Source organism: Callorhinus ursinus, unplaced genomic scaffold (assembly GCF_003265705.2).
Source record: "Callorhinus ursinus isolate GAN/ISIS: 27379988/994484 unplaced genomic scaffold, GSC_fseal_2.0 scaffold3, whole genome shotgun sequence".
Classification (NCBI taxonomy): Eukaryota; Metazoa; Chordata; class Mammalia; order Carnivora; family Otariidae; genus Callorhinus; species Callorhinus ursinus.
This window is the reverse complement of record NW_027397065.1, coordinates 14,347,772-14,368,533: the sequence shown is the minus strand read 5'-3', so window position 1 is coordinate 14,368,533 and position 20,762 is coordinate 14,347,772.

Below are 20,762 nucleotides of genomic sequence, written 5' to 3'. Positions count from 1 at the left end.
TGACCACTACAAAGTTAATAATCTATACTTTTCACTTTTGCCTATGTGGGCATAACCAAGATGAGAGTAAGATTTAACTATTCTGGAGTCATCATGGGAATATACCTGCTCTCAATATTTTTAATTTAGAAAAGGAGAAATGGGAATATTAGGAATATTCTCATCAGAAACTAGATGCTATAGTTCTACAAGTATATAAAATTACCTCAAAGAATCTGGACTTCAAGGCATTTATTTAACTCTTTTAGAGATTAAGAGTAATAGTAGCTATTTAAAATTTACAAGTAATTTTTCTGCTATCTTCAAGAGTAATAAATTGGAATTTACCTTAGAGGAAGATTTTTCCTTTTAGTGTGAAGAGCATCCCAGTGCTATTAGTTTTACAAATACAGAGTAAATACCTTTTTCTGGAACGGAAAGTTCCTAAAGAATGTGGATTCAAAGGATGAAAATACTGTCCATGAAATTTCAAAAGCTTATCATTGGGCAGAGGAAAAGTCCTGAAGATTATGTCTCGCAAGGTAACTGTTTCTTTCTCAAATATATATTTAGAGTGCCGTCTATTCGTTTATGTTCTTCAAGAGTGGTAGGCAGAGCACTGTGAATTGTGTAAGACTGTTGAATCACGGACCTGTACCTCTGAAACAAATAATACATTATATGTTAAAAAAAAGAAGAAGATAGTAAGAAGGGAAAAATGAAGGGGGGGTAATTGGAGGGGGAGATGAACCATGAGAGACTATGGACTCAGAAACAAACTGAGGGTTCTAGAGGGGAGGGGGTGGGGGATGGGTTAGCCTGGTGATGGGTATTAAAGAGGGCACGTACTGCATGGAGCACTGGGTGTTATACGCAAACAATGGATCATGGAACACTGCATCAAAAACTAATGATGTAATGTATGGTGATTAACATAACATAATAAAATTAAATGAAAAAAAAAGTGGTAGTAGTACAAGCAATCTGTATTGTATGGCATTTAGCTGGGGAAACCAACACCGCCTTGCAGACTGGAACAGAAGAGCAAATTCAGATGGATTTCTCCCTCTCTTCCTCTCCATTCCACTTTTTCTTTCTCTTTCTTCCCCTCTCCTTCTCTCTCTGTCCCTCTCTATTTTTAACAGAAAAATCCAAATGGGATAATCTGGGATAGGAAGTTGAGTAATAAGGCAGTAATAATAGATGGAAATAGGCTGATAATACTGGTGCTTTTCATTTTCTTCATATTTTTCTATAGTTTCCAATTTTTCTACAACAAACAATAGCAGTCATAAAAATATTTTTAAAGGAAACATACAAAAAAATGTTACCTGCTAAGAACCTAGCTTAATTCTGTAATGTAGAGCAAATAAGAGAGGTCTTTCTAATAAATTAGCAAAGAGTAATAATGTTTGGAGTGAGGGAGAGTAGTTTTGCTAAGAACGATACTATTTAATAGTTCCATAATTGCTAGAATTTTGTTCTCTTTGACACCCTCAGAACTTTTAACTCTCCTGAAAGCCTCTATGAGATTTCTAACTAGCTCAACACTTTCTATAACATATAAAATTGTTAATCTTCATGAAGTAATTTAGCATCTGTAAAAATTAACCCAGTATCCAACAATATAAAAATACCAAGTGCTAAGTCCAATTCCTAAAAATAACTCTAGAGAAACCTTGCCAAGAGCAGGCTGCTTTGTGCTACGTTACTACTCTAAGGATGGCTATTATATAGCAAACACCTCAGACCTTGTTTGGAGATAGTCTGTCCTCCATGAAGTCTTCAATTTCTCCATAGAAATATTTGAATCAATGACTGCTTTACTAAGAAACCTAGATATGACTATGGAAGAGATATTTGTTTCCTCTCTGGTCAGAAATAAACACCAGTTTATAACTCACAAAACCATTTACTGTCACTAAAGTTTGATATATAGTGAAAAGTATGTACATAAATCTGATTTATCACAAACTAGATAGGAAAAAGTGTTTTACCTATTCTAGTTGAATGAATTGAACATACTGGTCTAATGCCTGGACTATGCCACACTGGAGACACTTCAGATGCATTTGCAGGGATAGATGGTAACTACTCACTGGAGTACAAGTTTCTGACTGTTCTCATCACACTGATTCTGCCCCTTTCAGCATTATCTTCCAGATGTATATTCCATGTCTCTCTGGGTAGATTGCACATAGTAGGTCTTCAATAAACACGTGTTAGATTGAATTGGATTCAGTATTAGAATTGGAAAGTCATTTGATATACAATTCATTTAAAAAAGCAATAAAAACAACAGAAACCCTTAACAAACACGGACACTTGCTTGGGTTCTGCGCCATGGAGCTACTCAAAGCCAGTTTCTTTACTCTTTTCCTTAAGGCACTACAGAGTAATTGCCTTTTCGTCTGTGTTTATCCCCATTAGAACATAAACTCCCCAGGGATGAAGAGCATGTGTGTCATTGCAACCACTGTATGCTGCTCCCCTGTGCCTTCCACTAGTGCTTCATTCCTTCTTTTGTTCATTCATTTATTCATTAATTCATTTATCCTTCTATCCACCCATTCAATAAATCTATGAAGCCTGTAAATATTGGGAGACAGAATGCACATTTTCTCTCAGTCTTCTCCTCACCCAATTAAATATTCTCATATTTTTTTATCATTCTTCTTGTGACATGTATTCTTCTAGCCAATAAAACTAGAAGGATACTAGGACACAGCCAGAATATGCAAGTAGGAAGAACTATTTCCTCTCTTGTTCTAAGCCCAAGCTTCTGTTGCAATATAGGCACTCATTCAAAATGAACAGATAAATAATTGAGCCTGTTTTGGAATGGCATCATAATTTAAAAATACATCTACTATCTAATAATCTAGTATGGGAATTACGGTAAAAAAAAAAATCACAGCATTACTGAAAAGTGCGTTGGAGGAAGAATATATACACTATGCCATGTGAGGCAATCTTTGGCCTCGAAGTACTATTTTACTTTTCTAAACTTTAAAAACTTATCAGCATTGCCCCTAAGGTGGGGGTTCCATTCTACAAAGAGAGAGGTGGTCCCCCTTCTTTGACCCACTCCCCTTCGGGCCCAACCACATCCTCCCTTCTTCAGGACCTAGACTTTCTAATGTTTGAGGCTCTCCTCCAGCCCCGCTTAGCAGGAGGGTTAATGGGGGAAGGTGGCCTTTAATACCTCATTTTTATCCCCTTTCTCTTATCGCCTTGTCCACTCTCCTTTCGATTTGTTGATGGCCAATTGCTGTCATATCCAGTGATTGTTTTGATTTCTGTTCCTTTCTAACTGCCCAAGGTGTTCAGAACCCCAACATTCCCTTCCTTTCACTACTTTCTTTTTTGGGGGGTAGATGGAAGGGACAGAAATTGTGGGGGGGGCAGGTAGGAGTCACACTAATAAAGAGGAAGCCACCAAGCTGGAAAAAAAAAAAAATTATCAGCATTAAAACTCCAAAGACAAGGGTCACCTGGCTGGCTTAGTGGGTAGAGCATGATGACATCCTGATCATCCCTAAAATGCACAACAGAGTACTAACCTAATAATCAGTCTTGATCTCTTAACTCCTTGGCATGTAATGAGCCTGGTACTTTTCAACTGACAACTCACTGCATTTAAAAAGTAATAATATGAGGACAATCATTGCAACTATGTCCTTAAGAGTATTTCATGGTCCATATCATGGGCCATGGGTGGGCCCATGGCCTATCACCCACACCTGGTGAGGGAATAATGGTTTTCAAAATGCTGACCCTGCATTGTAAGGACTGGAGCCACTAGCCCCACATCATTTTGAATGCTCATTTTTAGATATCAACAGTGACCTTCATTATTGTACAGTTTCTCCTCTCATTAGTCAGTTAGTATTCACACCATCTATCTTGGATTTGTAGAAATAATCCCTCAAACATTAGACAGGCTTCCAGCTGAATCTCTAATGTGAATGGTTTGGCTCAGAGTCAACGAAAGGTGATTTTATGTTATACAATGAGCTTATGTCAAGTTATTTCAGTGGCACTTCACTAAAACATATGGACTTTGTGATTCATTTTTTTATTAATTTTTTATTGTTATGTTAATCACCATACATTACATCATTAGTTTTTGATGTAGTGTTCCATGATTCATTGTTTGTGCATAACACCCAGTGCTCCACACAGAATGTGCCCTCTTTAATACCCATCACCAGGCTAACCCATCCCCCCTCCCCTCCTCCCCTCTAGAACCCTCAGTTTGTTTTTCAGAGTCCATCGTCTCTCATGGTTCGTCTCCCCCTCTGACTTACTCCCCTTCATTCTTCCCCTCCTGCTATCTTCTTCTTTTTCTTTTTTCTTAACATATGTTGCATTATTTGTTTCAGAGGTACAGATCTGTGATTCAACAGTCTTGCACAATTCATTTTTTAAAAGCTCTGTGGCTGACATGCCCTCACTTGAACAAAATTTCTTTCCAGATCATGGGTCCTTTTCACTAACTCTGAAGTTGCAACTTTCTTCTTTGGTCTACATTACCTGGGGGACCAATTGTAAGCAAAAAGGAATTCATTTTAGCAAACCTTGTGACTTCTCTGAATCCACAGAGCCTTCCAGAAATTGAGGCTTTGTGCCAGCTCATTATTATCCTAAGCATGTGGATCCTCCACTGAGCAATTAGGATATAAAGAGTTTTACTATCCTAGGGAAAAAAAAAAAAGGAATGCAATAAAATGCTCCATGGAAAGGAAGAGCATGAAAAGCAGAACTTCATAGCATTTTAGGCTAGCCAATAAGAAAATCCTGTATTCGCTGCAGATACATAAAAAGATAGTCATGGAATTGAACCAGAAGTAAGCCTGGAAACTTTTTACCTCTCTGTTCTCTTCTTGCATTCAGCTGCATTATTCACAGCTATTTGCTTTACGCTTGCAGATACAGGGTTATGCTTTTTGCTTAGGAGCTATTGTCCAGGCTTAATCTGATAGAAGTCACTAAAGCTTTTTTCCGTTCTATCATTCAGCACTGAGCTGAATTCTATATATGGCATTTTGAAGTCGAGAAGCTATTGAGATAGAAAGCAAATGAAACTTTCAAGAAACATAGGTCAATTGAGCAAAAATACAATTATCAGCTCAAAGAAATTTTCAGGTCTAAATTTAAGAGGACACCTTTCCTGATTTTATGTTTAATTATAAACATACATCCCTAATAAAAGCTCCCCCGTCAGTCTTTATTTAATTACCTTTGGTCTTTACCCTTATAACCACTGGACAAATCAACCTTTAGGTAAACTCTGTATTGTTCAAAAGTTGCTTTTTGCATGGTAGTGGTATTATCCTATGTAAATTTTGACAAGCTTAAGGGTGGGGACAATATCAAACTAGCCCCTGATTTTCCTCTACACACAAACACAAGCTCATACACAGACATAAATCACACATCATCCACAATGATAATGCTTGAACCCACATCCTTAAAAATATTTATCTATAGATAAGAGCAGATCACATGGTAGTTCTCTGTACCTCAAACTGTTCTAAAACCGGTTAAAGAACTCTGATTAGAGAAGGAATGTATAATATATAAAATACAAGTGGTTAAAACTGGGAAGCCTATTTGGATGACTCTAATGAGGCAGGGGACTGACTCACTTTATCATTGCTGTGACTTATTTTCTGGAAACTGCAAAAAAAATTACTCTAAGAATTAGAAAAGATAAGGAATACAAAAGCATGAGGAGGACTGATAAAATGTCTTCTAACATATGTGTACAAACTAAAGTGGATTAGCCCCTCAACTGCAAATCCACCTTCAAAAACCAGGTCATTTACAGTCAGGTTTCTGAGAGAGAGTGATCTTGCATCTCTACACTTTCCACACATCTCCTGAGCATCTATGTTTGATCCCTCCAGTTCCCCCTCCTATGAGAGCTACCTACCTCTTCCCTCCCCATTTCAAATTTATTTTTTCAACATTCAGTCAAACTCCAGAAACTCACCCACCAAACTCACAAAGCAAAAGCTATCAACTAAAAAAAATTAAAAAGCCAGTCTGTCACAAAGATGTGTCCACCAATATTCCTTGGGTATATCAACATTTGGATGAGAGCTAGCATTAATCCATTCTTAAGCACACTGTCCCCTCTGGTCTACACTCTCATTATAACTACTTAGCTCTTCTCACTCTAAAATTTTTTTTTAATTTTTTATTGTTATGTTAATCACCATATATTACATCATTTGTTTTGGTGTAGTGTTCCATGATTCATTGTTTGTCCATAACACCCAGTGCTCCATGCAGAATGTGCCCTCTTTAATACCCATCACCAGGCTAACCCATCCCCCTAACCTCCTCCCCTCTAGAAACCTCAGTTTGTTTTTCAGAGTCCATCATCTCTCCTGGTTCGTCTCCCCCTCTTACTCACTCCCCTTCATTCTTCCTCTCCTGCTATCTTCTTCTTTTTCTTTTTTCTTAAAATATGTTGCGTTATTTGTTTCAGAAGTACAGATCTGTGATTCAACAGTCTTGCACAATTCACAGCGCTCACGGTAGCACATACCCTCCCCAATGTCTACCACCCAGCCACCCCATCCCTCCCACCCCCAACCACTCCAGTAACACTCAGTTTGTTCCTGAGATTAAGAATTCCTCATATCAGTGAGGTCATATGATACATGTCTTTCTCTGATTGACTTATTTCACTAAGCATAACACCCTCCAGTTCCATCCACGTCATTGCAAGAATAATTAAACTCATTTTTTCATTGTCTTTTTAGTTAGGACTACCGGAACAGGGGGCCTGGGTGGTGCAGTTGGTTGGGCGTCTGACTTGTTTTTTTTAATGTTTTCTATTTTTTTTTAAGATTTTATTTATTTGACAGAAAGAGACACAGCGAGAGAGGGAACACAAGCATGGAGAGTGGGAGAGGGAGAAGCAGACTTCCCGCGGAGCAGGGAGCCCGATGCGGGGCTCGATCCCAGGACCCTGGGATCATGACCTGAGTCGAAGGCAGACACTTAACGACTGAGCCACCCAGGCGCCCCTCTTCTCACTCTAAATTTCAGCACAAATGTCACTTGCTCAGAAATGCTTATCTGGCTTGTTTGACAGGGTCAAATCCCTGTTTTACATTTCCCGGTAGTCCTTGTATATCTCCTTTGTAACACAACACTGTTTTAACTTACAGTAATTCGTGTAATTGTGCTTCATATCCACAGCATACACTAGAAAACAATGTGCACAAAGGCAAGGACATTGCCTCATGTTTTCTCATCACAGTATCCCAAAATCTAGCACACCTCTGGGAACATAGAAGGTACTCAATTAATATTACTTGGATAAATGAATGACTGAATGAATAAATGGGTCTGTCCCTGCCTATGGGTTTATACAATCTATGTCCATAAATATTTCTGAAGACTCGGTATTAACAAGGTTATTTTAAAATATTACCTGAATACAAACTTAGATAAAAAGTAGTAGTCTCTACCACTCCAGCAACCCTCAGTTTGTTGGGGGGTGGGAAGGATGGGATGGCTGGGTGATAGACATCGGGGAGGGTATGTGCTATGGTGAGCACTGTGAATTGTGTAAGACTGTTGAATCACTGACCTGTACCTCTGAAACAAATAATACATTATATGTTAAAAAAAAAAGAAGAAGAAGGAGAAGATGGCAGGAAGGGAAAAATGAAGAGGGAGAAATCGGAGGGGGAGACAAACCATGAGAGGCTATGGACTCTGAGAAACAAACTGAGGATTCTAGAGGGGAAGGGGGTGGGCGGATGGGTTAGCCTGGTGATGGGTATTAAAGAGGGCACGTAGTGCATGGAGCACTGGGTGTTATACACAAACAATGAATCATGGAACATTACATCAAAAACTAATGATGTAATGTATGGTGATTAACATAACATAAAAGAAAAGAAAAGAAAAGGAAAGAAAAGAAAAGAAAAGAAAAGAAAAAGTAGTAGTCTCCAACAGACGTGGCTTTCACAGCCATGAAATCAGAAGTGGCTAAAGATCTGAACTTATTCACTCCTAAGGTGGTTGGTTATACGTCCAAATTTATCTGAAATGGTTCCAATTTTTGTCCTGGCATAATTTTGCAGAACACCATCCTTCTCTTTCAAAGTTGTTTCAATTTGACCAACAAATTAAATGGTTACCTTACTTGTAATAAAGGGAATTCTTGGAATTCTCTGTGAAATACTTGCTGTACCATAAGAGAGATCTAGTCCAAGGATCCAATTTTAGGTATTTGCTTTCTCTCCAGATGTATATGGAAACTGTAATAAACAGTAATCTACTAAAATTTAAAGACACTAGATTTTTTGAACAATATCGTTGAGCTTAGAGAATTATCAGGTAAGGTAAATATCAAATACAGGGCGTTCCGTCTTATTTAAATTTCAATACAGACTATTTCATTATGTGAAGTTTCCCAATTCTAATTTGACAGGCCAAGCGCTGTCTTTTCATCCCACTATTATATTCAGTTTTTCTTTACACTTTAGCAGCTGGAGTGTTCCCTTACCAGACCTGGCCCCAATTCAATATTCAGTTAAGTTGCTCAGGGCAGAGATGTAAATGACCTGTTGGGCCATTAAGTCCAAACCTCACATGAGTATTCTAAGAATAATGAACACTTTGCAAAGAACTTTAATAATGTGTTTTCTTTGGCAAAACCTGGATATAATTCCAACAGAGTATCAGTTGTTTAATAGATAAGATAATAACAAGTTTTATTTAATGTACAGTAAATAATCTCTAGAAATTAGTTAAGGTAATAAATGTTAACTTAAGTTAATAAATGCACAGTCAATTCCTTTTTATAATAAACCTCCCCCAAAAATATCATTTCAAGTCAATCAGATGCACCTTCTTTATGCCAGTAAAATAACATGGAAAATGTAGAGGTTTGAAGTATTAATCATCTTAACTTTTCTACTTTTAAACTTGCATGTAAAACAGAAAAATCAATTTGAGAATATGATTGAAAAACCGGGGAAAAAAAACACAGGTGCAAATATATTCCTGCTTCCTTTTTCAATTCCTAATGAGAGTCACTCATTACAAATCCTGTCTTAAGAATTCTTTTAAAGTTGTTGCTAATAAAAACACATACCAACAGAACAAATTATTCATAAATAATTAGAATGCATTACATAAAAGTATCAAAACACCTGCCTTCTTTATTTTAGGGTATTTTACTAAAATATCAGTGTATATATTCATAGTCCTAAATGGGCATGTTTATAGTAGGTCTGATCACTGTCAAAGAGGGACCTTGAAACAGGGAAGACTTGTGAAACCCCAAATGCTTCCACATTAGACTTTTACAGTATAGGAATATGATAATAGCCTCCATTGGGTCCTTATTTCCCAAGTATGTCTAATTCAAAATTTAACTGCACCACTGATAACAGGAGAGCAAGTGTCCCTACACCAGCTCAGAGCTTGGTTGTTACTAGCTCTATCACACTGAGAGGTTCCAGAGATGGAGAATAATATGCCTGCTTTTTGGACACAGGTCCTTGAGATAAACCAAACTTTAGAGCACAAGAAACCCCTGGGCAGACAGACAAGCCTATTACTGGTCTATAGGAAGAAATCTAGGAGCACACAGTATATACCCTTTCTCTCTTTTATTCATTTATTAACATAACTATTGAGTATCCAGAATGTGCCAGGCACTGTGCTGGGTATAACAGTGAGTGAAGCAAACACAGTCCCTGCCCTCATGGAACTTACAGTACAGTACAAAGAGGAGACAGGCATTAAACTATCCCACCAATGTATGTATAAACATGACATGAGATAGAAGCTGGCCTAGACAAGGGAGCAGGAAGTAAATGAAGCCTGATCAATCAGATCTGGAGGATCTTGAAGAGATAGCTAAGCACATAGCTGGGGCGAGATGGGGATTGGCGGAAATCACATTTCAGTTGGCAGGAAGAGCATGTGCAAAGATCCTGTGACAGGAGTCAGCATTATACACTCACAAAACAAACATGAGGCTGGAATACAGAAAGTCAGAGGAAATATGGTCAGCCTGGCAGAGGGGGGGAAGGAGATGTCAAAAGATGTGGAGAATGTGGTCTTTCATTGAAAATGGGAAAGGCGTTAACATCCAGGAGCTGCCACTGTTACCGGGATATGGGAAAGTGTTTTCCTAGAAGGCCCAGTAAAACTTCAGTTCCTGCAGAATAGCTGGCCATTTAATCACAACCTAGACAATTATTTCTATGAAGAAATGAGAAATTACAACCAATTTTGTTGCCACTTACATATATTTAAAACAACATTACTCACTACAGCCATGTAGAAGTAGAGAATTAGGGTAACTTCTTTCTAGTTAAAAATCAGACTGTTTCCAAATTGTCACTCTGCCACTTCCCTGCTGCATGACCTGATTTATCTGTGCTTTAGTTTTCCTAGATTTCAAATGAAGAAATGTTATTATGTACCCCATATAATTAATACACATTAGATATGTAAAATTCTTATAAGACCGCTAGACCCTAAAATATGTAATAAACATTAGTCATTGCTACAGCAGTCCATGCATCATCCATCCCCCAAGTGCTGTCACAGTGAGCGGCAAATTGCTCATGGCTGTGCCTCTCCTGAAAATTGCCTTCAGGGGACAGGAGTCCAGAACTGCTACATCCTACAGCCAATTTTGACTGATACAGGGTACAAAAGCCTGCTTCCCCCTCAACGTGAGACAACTCCGTGGTGTCAGTTATGCCCCAGAGCTCCCTGCAGGATCAGACTGAGACTTTATCTTTACCTGGCGACTTCCCCTGTCCTATCCTGCATCCCTCACCTGCCTTCCGGTTTTCTTCAGAGACAATTCTTGATAAATCATCCTTCTAAGGCTGTGCTTCTTAAGAACTCCACCCCAGATAATTATTATCAAAATTACTGTGTTGACTACTCTTTCTCTGAGACTTCACATTCTTTTTTTTTACCACCCAAGAGCTCAGCTCAGTTGACTTCCAAAAAAAAAATAGGTCTTTGTTATCTAATGGTTTCACACTTAGTGCCCAGTTAGTGCCTTTTACAAGGTTTCTGTTGATTGTATATTTATTGGTTTATTTCTTCGACAATAAGCTGCCCAGCCTGTGAACTTCAGAAGAGCAAAAGTTGTATGTTATTCAGCTTTTACCCCACAGGACACAGCACAGGGTCTCACATTAATAAGAACTAAGCAATTTAATTTGATCCGCTTGCTGATCAAGTGTGAGTTTGTGCGATATGCAGATTATTACACTATTGTCAGAAGTGAATCGCCCACGCAAAGAAATGATCTGTGTGCACTTTCACTTCAGAGATTAATCCAGCCTAACCCAAGTGACACTTTTTCTATTCCAAGCTGCTGGCTGAACTGTTCACTTACACACAAAGTTCACTAATACTGCCTTTCAGGATCTCCTGCCTCATTCTTACACATCTTTTTAAGAGACTTTAAAACCCTTGAGGTCATAGCATGCTGAGAAATGAATCAGCCAAGAAACTAACCATTAAAGACCCTTTTGGCACGAAGAAAATATTTTCAGAATGAAAAACTCTCCTCAGATAGTCACTGTATCCTTGAAATTTAGCTTAAAAACAGTATTACCTACAATGTACTCACACTCAACACAATACATTTGACACTACTGTCCAATAGAGACAAAAATATTCCGAGAGCAATTTTGAAATAGACAACTGGCACCTCATTATTTCACAATGCAGGCCCACCAAAGATTAATGGAGAATTCTAAATAAGGAGATATTTGCACATGAAGCAGTTCCCTGATGGAATACTGTATCTGATGAAACGACTGGAGGAGAAACCTAAAGTCAGAAAATAAGTCTGCTCCTCGGTGATTGGGAACGGACTGCATATTTACACAGAGCACTTACCCAGCTGCAAATGCAAAATGTGAATCTATAATACTCATCTACTATATCCACGTGTGTGCAAATAGCCTATCTGATGTAATAAATGAGATTACAGTTCCTTCGCTGTCATAATCAACAAATTTATGTTCATCCTTCTCCTTTTCATTCAAACCAAACACCACAGTTATAGGAGGCACTAGGCAGGACTTTTAACAACCTAAGTCTTGCGTTTCTCTGTAAAATGGGTATAAAACTCATTTAGTCATCAAGTCTAAATATTCTGTAGCTCAGCAATAAATGAAGAGAAAAATATGTTAAATTGAGCACTTTTTCTCTTTAAACTTGGTAAAAATGAGTATCACCTTCAAAGCCTAAGAGAACAGGTTGGCAATAATGCATGTTGAAAGCTGATTTGACCAAGAAATCTCAACTGGAATGTCTGATCCACAAAATAGATATTAACAACAACAAAAAAAAAAGACTACCACTTTCCTCTGAGAAATAGCAAAAACCTTGGCACATGTTACAGCCTTTTTTTTTTTTTCAACAAATAGGGAAAAGTGGCCCATATGTGAGCATTCTTAATTTTGTTATTTACACATACACATGTTGACAAGCAACTAGAAGATATATATAAGTTTGTCTCTCAAAGAAAAATTTACAGGACAAATTTTAGTGAATAGATTTTAAGCACAGTGTGAACAATAATCCACTTTTCTCCTTGCTAAAGATGTCTCAATGGAACACTGAAAAGCACTTTTTTTTCTTCCTAATTAAGGGCCACATGCTGCCTCCACAGTCACCAGAGGTCTCATTAATGCCCAGTGAAATTTTGGTATCAATCACATTAAGTAGAGACTATATGTATACATTTAAATATTTCTATATATATATATATATTTATATATATATATGTGTATGTGTGTAGTTGTATATGTTCCACATGTTTGCATCTCTTAGGAGTTGTTGCAGTTAAATTCTTTGACTGCGATCTGATTTGCAGAAATTTGTATCAGCACTTAGAATGTGAAATCATTTTTTTTCCTGACAAGTACAGTGTAGGTGGGGACGGGGTAAGATGTGTTACGCAGTAGTGAGCTCAAGTAAAACTGTAAGACATGTTTTATTTTTGATACATGGTTCAGTATCTTCTCCATAGACAAACCACCTTGAGAAACTCAGTGTGATGTTAAAGTATTTACAAATAATTTACACAGGATCTCTAACATCCTTTCTCCATTGATAATCTTCCCATTCCATAAGGAAGAAGAAAAACGAAGATTTTTAAAAACATGTATTGATCACCTATTCCATACCTGGCACTGACTTTTACTTTACCAATTTTATGTCATCTTATGATATAAAAGATGAGGCGAAGAATGGAAGTCGCCATCTATGATAATCATCAAATTATTTTTGCTGGTAAGTAAGAGCTAAGCCAAAAAGCCTATATGTTTTAAAATAATTTGTTGAAAATTTTAGTTCACTGTCTTAAGTATAATCTAACACACAAATTTATTTCAAGAGATTCAGAAACTTTCTGAATATTCAAGATATTCTGAATATTCTGAAGATATTTAATACTTTTTAGAGCAAAAATAGAATTATAAACTTATCAATTTCCATGTTAGACTCTAAGTTTCTAGAAAGAAGGAACTGTATCTTATTCGACTTCCTTTTTTAAAAATCACTTATCACTACGGTGTTTTCATTTTTCATTAATTAAATGAAAGCTGTATGTGTTAAGTGCTGAATAAATGTTTATTGAAGTAGAAAATATTTTTGTGGCAGACAGACCCAAGAATGACCTCTAGTGATTCCCAATTTCTGGTGCAACCCCCTATTGTCAGGTGGAATCTGTAACTTGCTTCTAATCAATTGACTATGCAAAGATGATAGCTGGCTACTCCTATGATTACGATAAATTTTATAAGGCTCCAAGTATAGTAACTGGAGAGACAGACTCTTTTTGCTGGCTTGATGAGGTAAGTAGCTATACTGGAGAAATCCAAGTAGCAAGAAACTACAGGCGGTCTCTAGGACCTAGGCAGACTCTGGCCAATGACAGCAAAATAGCAGCCTCTTTCATATGTGGTTAGTGGGAACCACCAAAACATGCCTTTTAAGAATTAAAAAAAAAAAAATAGGGATAGAGGGTACATACCTCAATATCATAAAAGCCATCTATGAAAAACTTACAGCGAATATCATTCTCAATGGGGAAAAGCTGAGAGCTTTTCCCCTAAGGTCAGGAACGCGGCAGCGATGTCCACTATCACCACTGCTATTCAACATAGTATTAGAAGTCCTAGCCACAGCAATCAGACAACAAAAAGAAATCAAAGGCATCCAAATCGGCAAAGAAGAAGTCAAACTCTCACTCTTTGCAGATGATATGATACTGTATGTGGAAAACCCAAAAGACTCCACCCCAAAACTGCTAGAACTCATACAGGAATTCAGTAAAGTGGCAGGATATAAAATAAATGCACAGAAATCAGTGGCATTCCTATACACCAACAACAAGACAAAAGAGAGACAAATCAAGGAGTCGATCCCATTTACAATTGCACCCAAAACCATAAGATACCTAGGAATAAATTTAACCAAAGAGGCAAAGGATCTGTACTCAGAAAACTATAAAATACTCATGAAAGAAATTGAAAAAGACACAAAGAAATGGAAAAATGTACGATGCTCATGGATTGGAAGAACAAACATTGTGAAGATGTCAATGCTACCTAGAGCAATCTACACATTCAATGCAATCCCCATCAAAATACCATCCACTTTTTTCAAAGAAATGGAACAAATAATCCTAAAATTTGTATGGAACCAGAAGAGACCCCGAATAGCCAGAGAAATTTTGAAAAAGAAAAGCAAAGCTGGCGGCATCACAATTCTGGACTTCTAGCTCTATTACAAAGCTGTCATCCTCAAGACAGTATGGTTCTGGCACAAAAACAGACACATCGATCAATGGAACAGAATCGAGAGCCCAGAAATGGACCCTCAACTCTGTGGTCAACTAATCTTTGACAAAGCAGGAAAGAATGTCCAATGGCAAAAAGACAGTCTCTTCAACAAATGGTGTTGGGAAAATTGGACAGCCACACGCAGAAGAATGAAACTGGACCATTTCCTTACACCACACACAAAAATAGGCTCCAAATGGTTGAAAGACCTAAACGTGAGACAGGAGTCCATCAAAATCCTAAAGGAGAACACAGGTAGCAACCTCTTCGACCTCAGCCACAGCAACTTCTTCCTAGAAACATCGCCAAAGGCAAGGGAAGCAAGGACAAAAATGAACTATTGGGATTTCATCAAGATAAAAAGCTTTTGCCCAGCAAAAGAAACAGTCCACAAAACCAAAAGACAACCAACAGAATGGGAGAAGATATTTGCAAATGACATATCAGATAAAGGGCTAGTATCCAAAATCTATAAAGAACTTATTAAACTCAACACCCAAAGAACAAATGATCCAATCAAGAAATGGGCAGAAGACATGAACAGACATTTTTCCAAAGAAGACATCCAAACGGCCAACAGACACATGAAAAAGTGCTCAACATCGCTCGGCATCAGGGAAATCCAAATCAAAACCTCAATGAGATACCACCTCACACCCGTCAGAATGGCTAAAATTAACAAGTCAGGAAACGACAGATGTTGGCGGGGATGTGGAGAAAGGGGAACCCTGCTACACTGTTGGTGGGAATGCAAGCTGGTCTAGCCACTCTGGAAAACAGTATGGAGGTTCCTCAAACAGTTGAAAATAGAGCTACCATACGATCCAGCAATTGCACTACTGGGTATTTACCACAAAGATACAAATGTAGGGATCCGAAGGGGTACGTGCTCCCCAATGTTTATAGCAGCAATGTCCACAATAGCCAAACTGTGGAAAGAGCCAAGATGTCTGTCGACAGATGAATGGATAAAGAACATGTGGTATATATACACAATGGAATATTATGCAGCCATCAAAAGGAATGAGATCTTGCCATTTGCAACGACATGGATGGAACTGGAGGGTTTTATGCTGAATGAAATAAGTCAATCAGAGAAAGACATGTATCATATGACCTCACTGATATGAGGAATTCTTAATCTCAGGAAACAAACTGAGGGTTGCTGGAGTGGTGGGGAGTGGGAGGGATGGGGTGGCTGGGTGATAGACATTGGGGAGGGTATGTGCTATGGTGAGTGCTGTGAATTGTGCAAGACTGTTGAATCACAGATCTGTACTTCTCAAACAAATAATGCAACATATGTTAGGAAAAAGGAAAAAGAAGAAGATAGCAGGAGGGGAAGAATGAAGGGGAGTAAGTCGGAGGGGGAGACGAACCATGAGAGACAATGGACTCTGAAAAACAAACTGAGGGTTCTAGAGGGGAGGTGGGTGGGGGGATGGGTTAGCCTGGTGATGGGTATTAAAGAGGGCACATTCTGCATGGAGCACTGGGTGTTATGCACAAACAATGAATCATGGAACACTACATCAAGAACTAATGATATAATGTATGGTGATTAACATAACAATAAAAAATTTAAAAAAAAGAACCAGCTTATGACTTAACAAAATATCTTATATAAATTATTTTTGAGCCTTCTTAAGAAATAAAAGCATGTGTCATAGAATTTTTAGAGCTTAGTCTCCAGAGGTTGCAAACACATGCTCACAGGGCCAGACAAGGAATATAAATGAGCAAAGCAAGTCAACTGTAGCAAAACATAGCAGTGCGAGGGCTGCATAGATGGCAACTATCATTCTGCCCCAGTGTTTGGAATCCAGGAAGGGGCAGCAGGAATGTGGCAAGGTGGAGAGCATAGGCCTCATCTAACTGGCTCAGTAGGTGATTGCCTATGAATAATTATTGGTTCTAGTGTGGCTAGATATTGAGAGTTTTTTCAAAAGAAACCAAAACCACATATTATTATTAGGGGGAAAAAAAAGACCATCTGATCTCTAAATATTGAAAAACTATTTTAAGTTTTTAAGGCCTGCCTTGATAACAAGGTGCTGTTCAAATAAAACATGCACTGTAGTTTGACCCAAGCCTTCATCTAGAGCTGAGGAAATAAAGATCCAGTATGGATAGATTACCTGTGAAAGGCCTTGCAATTAGGAAATAGACTTGGTTATTTTCACCCCAGCTCATGCACCTAGAAACTACGATATGGAATTAGAGATTAAGGATTCACATGTAATCCTTTTTGAGTATAAATTATTAATTTGTATCAATTGATTAAAACAAGGTACAGCTAGTTTTATAGTGGAAATGATATGCTTATGAGGTTAAAGGACTTTTTCCTTTAGTCATTCAAAAGACAAAAGCAAAGTAAATGCAAAATTCATTCAGTCTAAGCATGACAAATCACTATTTACCAGTCATGTGCAACGCTAACATTATTTTAAATATTCATACACTTCAGAGTGAGGCTGTCAGCTTTTTTCTTTGTCTAAATCACACTGCCTTCCACTAACAGTGAGTGAATGTCAAACCCTACCTTCAGCTTCTTGGAATATAGCCAATTAAGGGATGCACAGTAAAGGTATTCCTCCCTAGAGTTCACAAGGAGTAATGGGGCAAAAGAAACCCAGCATCCCATCTCTGTGTTCAGAGCCAGTCAACCTTTCACTGAGCTCTACCTTTGATGTATGAGCTGGTGGCATATGGCTCAGATTTCAGAAGGTCTGATAATTTCAGTGATAATTGCCTAGGTGTAAAAGTATGGATAATCAATAACGTTATTGTGTCCTGGGTAGTCAATGGGTATACACATTCATATGATTTATAATTCAGGCAAACTGACCAACAGAAGTACCCAGAATGCCTAATGTAGAAAATTAAAAAAGATAAGAAATGTATCAGTAGCCATTTTGCCTTCTCAGGAAAATTCAATGAATGTTTAGATGTGTATTATATAGGGGTGTTTAGTAGAATATTATTAAGTTTGAAAATGCATTTTTGTCATTATTTACATCAGCTGAGGGAGAGGTAGTGCAGTCAGTATAAAAAAGTGACTAAAAAAGCATTTGGATTTGGCTTTGGATACATTACAGAATTTTTCACTCATCACATTTACCTCTGCTAAACCCTTATTGTAGGGATGAATCACTAAATAGCTCTAGAGAGAAATGGGAGGCACTGGGAAAGTAGCCAAACATATCTTCATTTGACTGGTTGCACAACTCCCATTCATTAAAAAAAGACTGGGGCCATTGGTGTGTCCTTTGTCCACGCAAAAAAAAAAAAAAAAAAAAAAGTATATATATAGATAGACAATAAAAATATTTACTAAAGTAATGTGTGTACAAGTTTCAAACAAAAAGTAGTAGAGAAAGCCTTATTTTAAAAGGCAATGAATACCTGTCATACTTTTTAAAGCTCCTGTTCCTGCTGGTAGAGGCGAAACCATTTTAATTCTACCAATTTGGTTTCTGTTGTATTACTGATAATCTCCAAACCTTAAAAGAAAATCTTATGTCATTACTTCCCAATGTAGCAAATTTTATGCATCATTTATTGACTTTTTGCAGTGATAAAGTAGGAAAAAACGGACTTCCTAGCAGGACAATTCTGGTTCGTAATTGGGTAGAGGTGATCAATCCACCCTCTTTCTCCTTGTGCAGTAACATTTCAAAACTAAGAGCAAAACTGTTCCACCAGTATCATGCTTTTCTTTGGAGAATGTCTTTTATTTCATTGCTAAGGACCCTGCTATTCTAGGCATCAGTGAATTGGGATTCTACAGAGGCAGGAGAATGTTGAAACCAAAGAATACAATGAATATACTGCTTGGCAAGTCAACTGCAACTATTATTTTCTTTTTCAGTCTCTCTTAGCTTGAATCTCAAGCATGTCATTCTAGGAAATGTTTTAGGATTCCCTTATCTATTAAATAATGTTTTTAGTTATAGACTTCCATAGTCTCTAGAACTTCCTGACCTTACTTTCTCACTTGAGTTTCAACTTCATGCATGTCTCTGCCCATGTTTTGGTTTGCACTGTAATTATTCTACCTATAGGACTAACTTGCCTCAGCCTCATTTTTCAACCACTTGGTGATCATAAACCAAAGTATTCTTGCTTTCTACTATGATCTCACTTCATTTCTGTATACATTTAGACATGATATGGTGGAAAGCACTGACTACCAGGAACCAAAACCTAATTTCCAATTCTTACTTTGGATTCATGGCTTGGGACACATCTAGAAAAAGAGAGGGCTGAATTCAACGAACCCTGAGCGCCCTGAGTATCTGCCCTACTTGACACCATCACAGCAGTTAGCTTCACAGCTCTCATAGCTGACATTTACTCCATCTGCACCACTGTGGACACAGCACTTACTTAAACCAGCTTCTGTTGTCATCACTCAGTGCCCCATCAGAATCATCTATTCAACCAACAAATATTTTCTGAATTCCTAACTGGAGCAAGGTAGCTGCTAGGCTTGAATCCTTATTGAATAAAATACATATTCTAAGTCACAGTCCAGCTCTGCTAGCAAATTCATGTGTGACTTTAGCCCAGCCATTTAGCATATCCGGGTTTCAAATCTGGGATAGTCAAAGTCTTTTTTGTTCAATTGATCTATGAGTCATCAATGACTACAAGTGAGTTCAGTGAAATTCACTTTTTAAAGTTACAAGTAAAGGAAGGAAGTCATATTTTTATAAAAGCAATATGAGTTAGTTTTAAATTATAAATAAAGATGAGTAAAGTCAGTTTCATGAGGAAAGGAGTACAGCCATTTACTGAGTAAACGTATAATCGTTTGTATAATCTCGTTTTCCAGTTTCTATCCATATTTATATATTCAGTTGTGATTATAACTTTGGTCTTGAGAAGAGATCTTGATTTGACAGAGCAAAATATAAAATGTGATCTTGGAAATAAATAATTCCATTGAACATTGCCAACCACAATTACCCTCTTTCTTCAAAGCACCAGTCAGGTTCTAACTCCTCAGCAAGCAGATGAGCATGTACTCTGTGCCAGATCTCTGTGAGCTCCGTGGCATACCAAAATGTGTCAAAAATGATCCCCACCTTCCAGTAGTTTAAACTGCAGGAGTGTGACCAGCACAAAACCCTAGCAGGTCTATAAATGGACATGGCTATCAGTGGAAAGCACTGATACGCTTTCAATGCCTCTCAAAATGCCTCTATCAGTGGCTTTTCAGGAGCAGCCACTGTGCGGCTTCACAGAACAGGGCTGCCAAAGGAAATGGGACGTAAATGTCCTCGACCTTTTTAAATATCAAAGCTAATATATACAAATACCATAATATATACATATATTATTACATACATACATATAGTATATGTGTAATATACACAAATACATAACATATGTATAATAACTATGCATATGTGTGTTTATGGGCATATGTATAGAAGGTGAGAGAGAGTGAAATGAGGATCCATTCTTGTCATTAGATTGAAATGCTTAATATACATGAAGCGCTTAGAATAATTTTTGGCATATAGTAAGGACCGTAAAAGGATGAGCTATTAGGTTGTGGGAACAATCTAATGCTAAGAAAGGTCAATGAGCTGGCGAGGGTAACAGGTGATTACTGAACTGCTTCAGACTGCCAAGCCTTGACTGTCCCGCCCCTTCCTCCTGGCACATCTGCCTAGCAGAACCTCAGTGGATGGGCTTAGTTCTCTGGAACACAGGGTGGACATGGAACCCAGTTAGGCCAATCAAAGTGCCTCACCTGCTTTGCTATTTTGGGTGGTCGCTCAAATGGCCAGTAACACTGGCCACACTGGATCCCTTGTCTAGATTTTTCTCAAATCTGTCACTGCCCTATTTTTGCCAACAGTGCAAAATTAATTTTTATATGCAAAAGGAAAAAAGATCATCTAT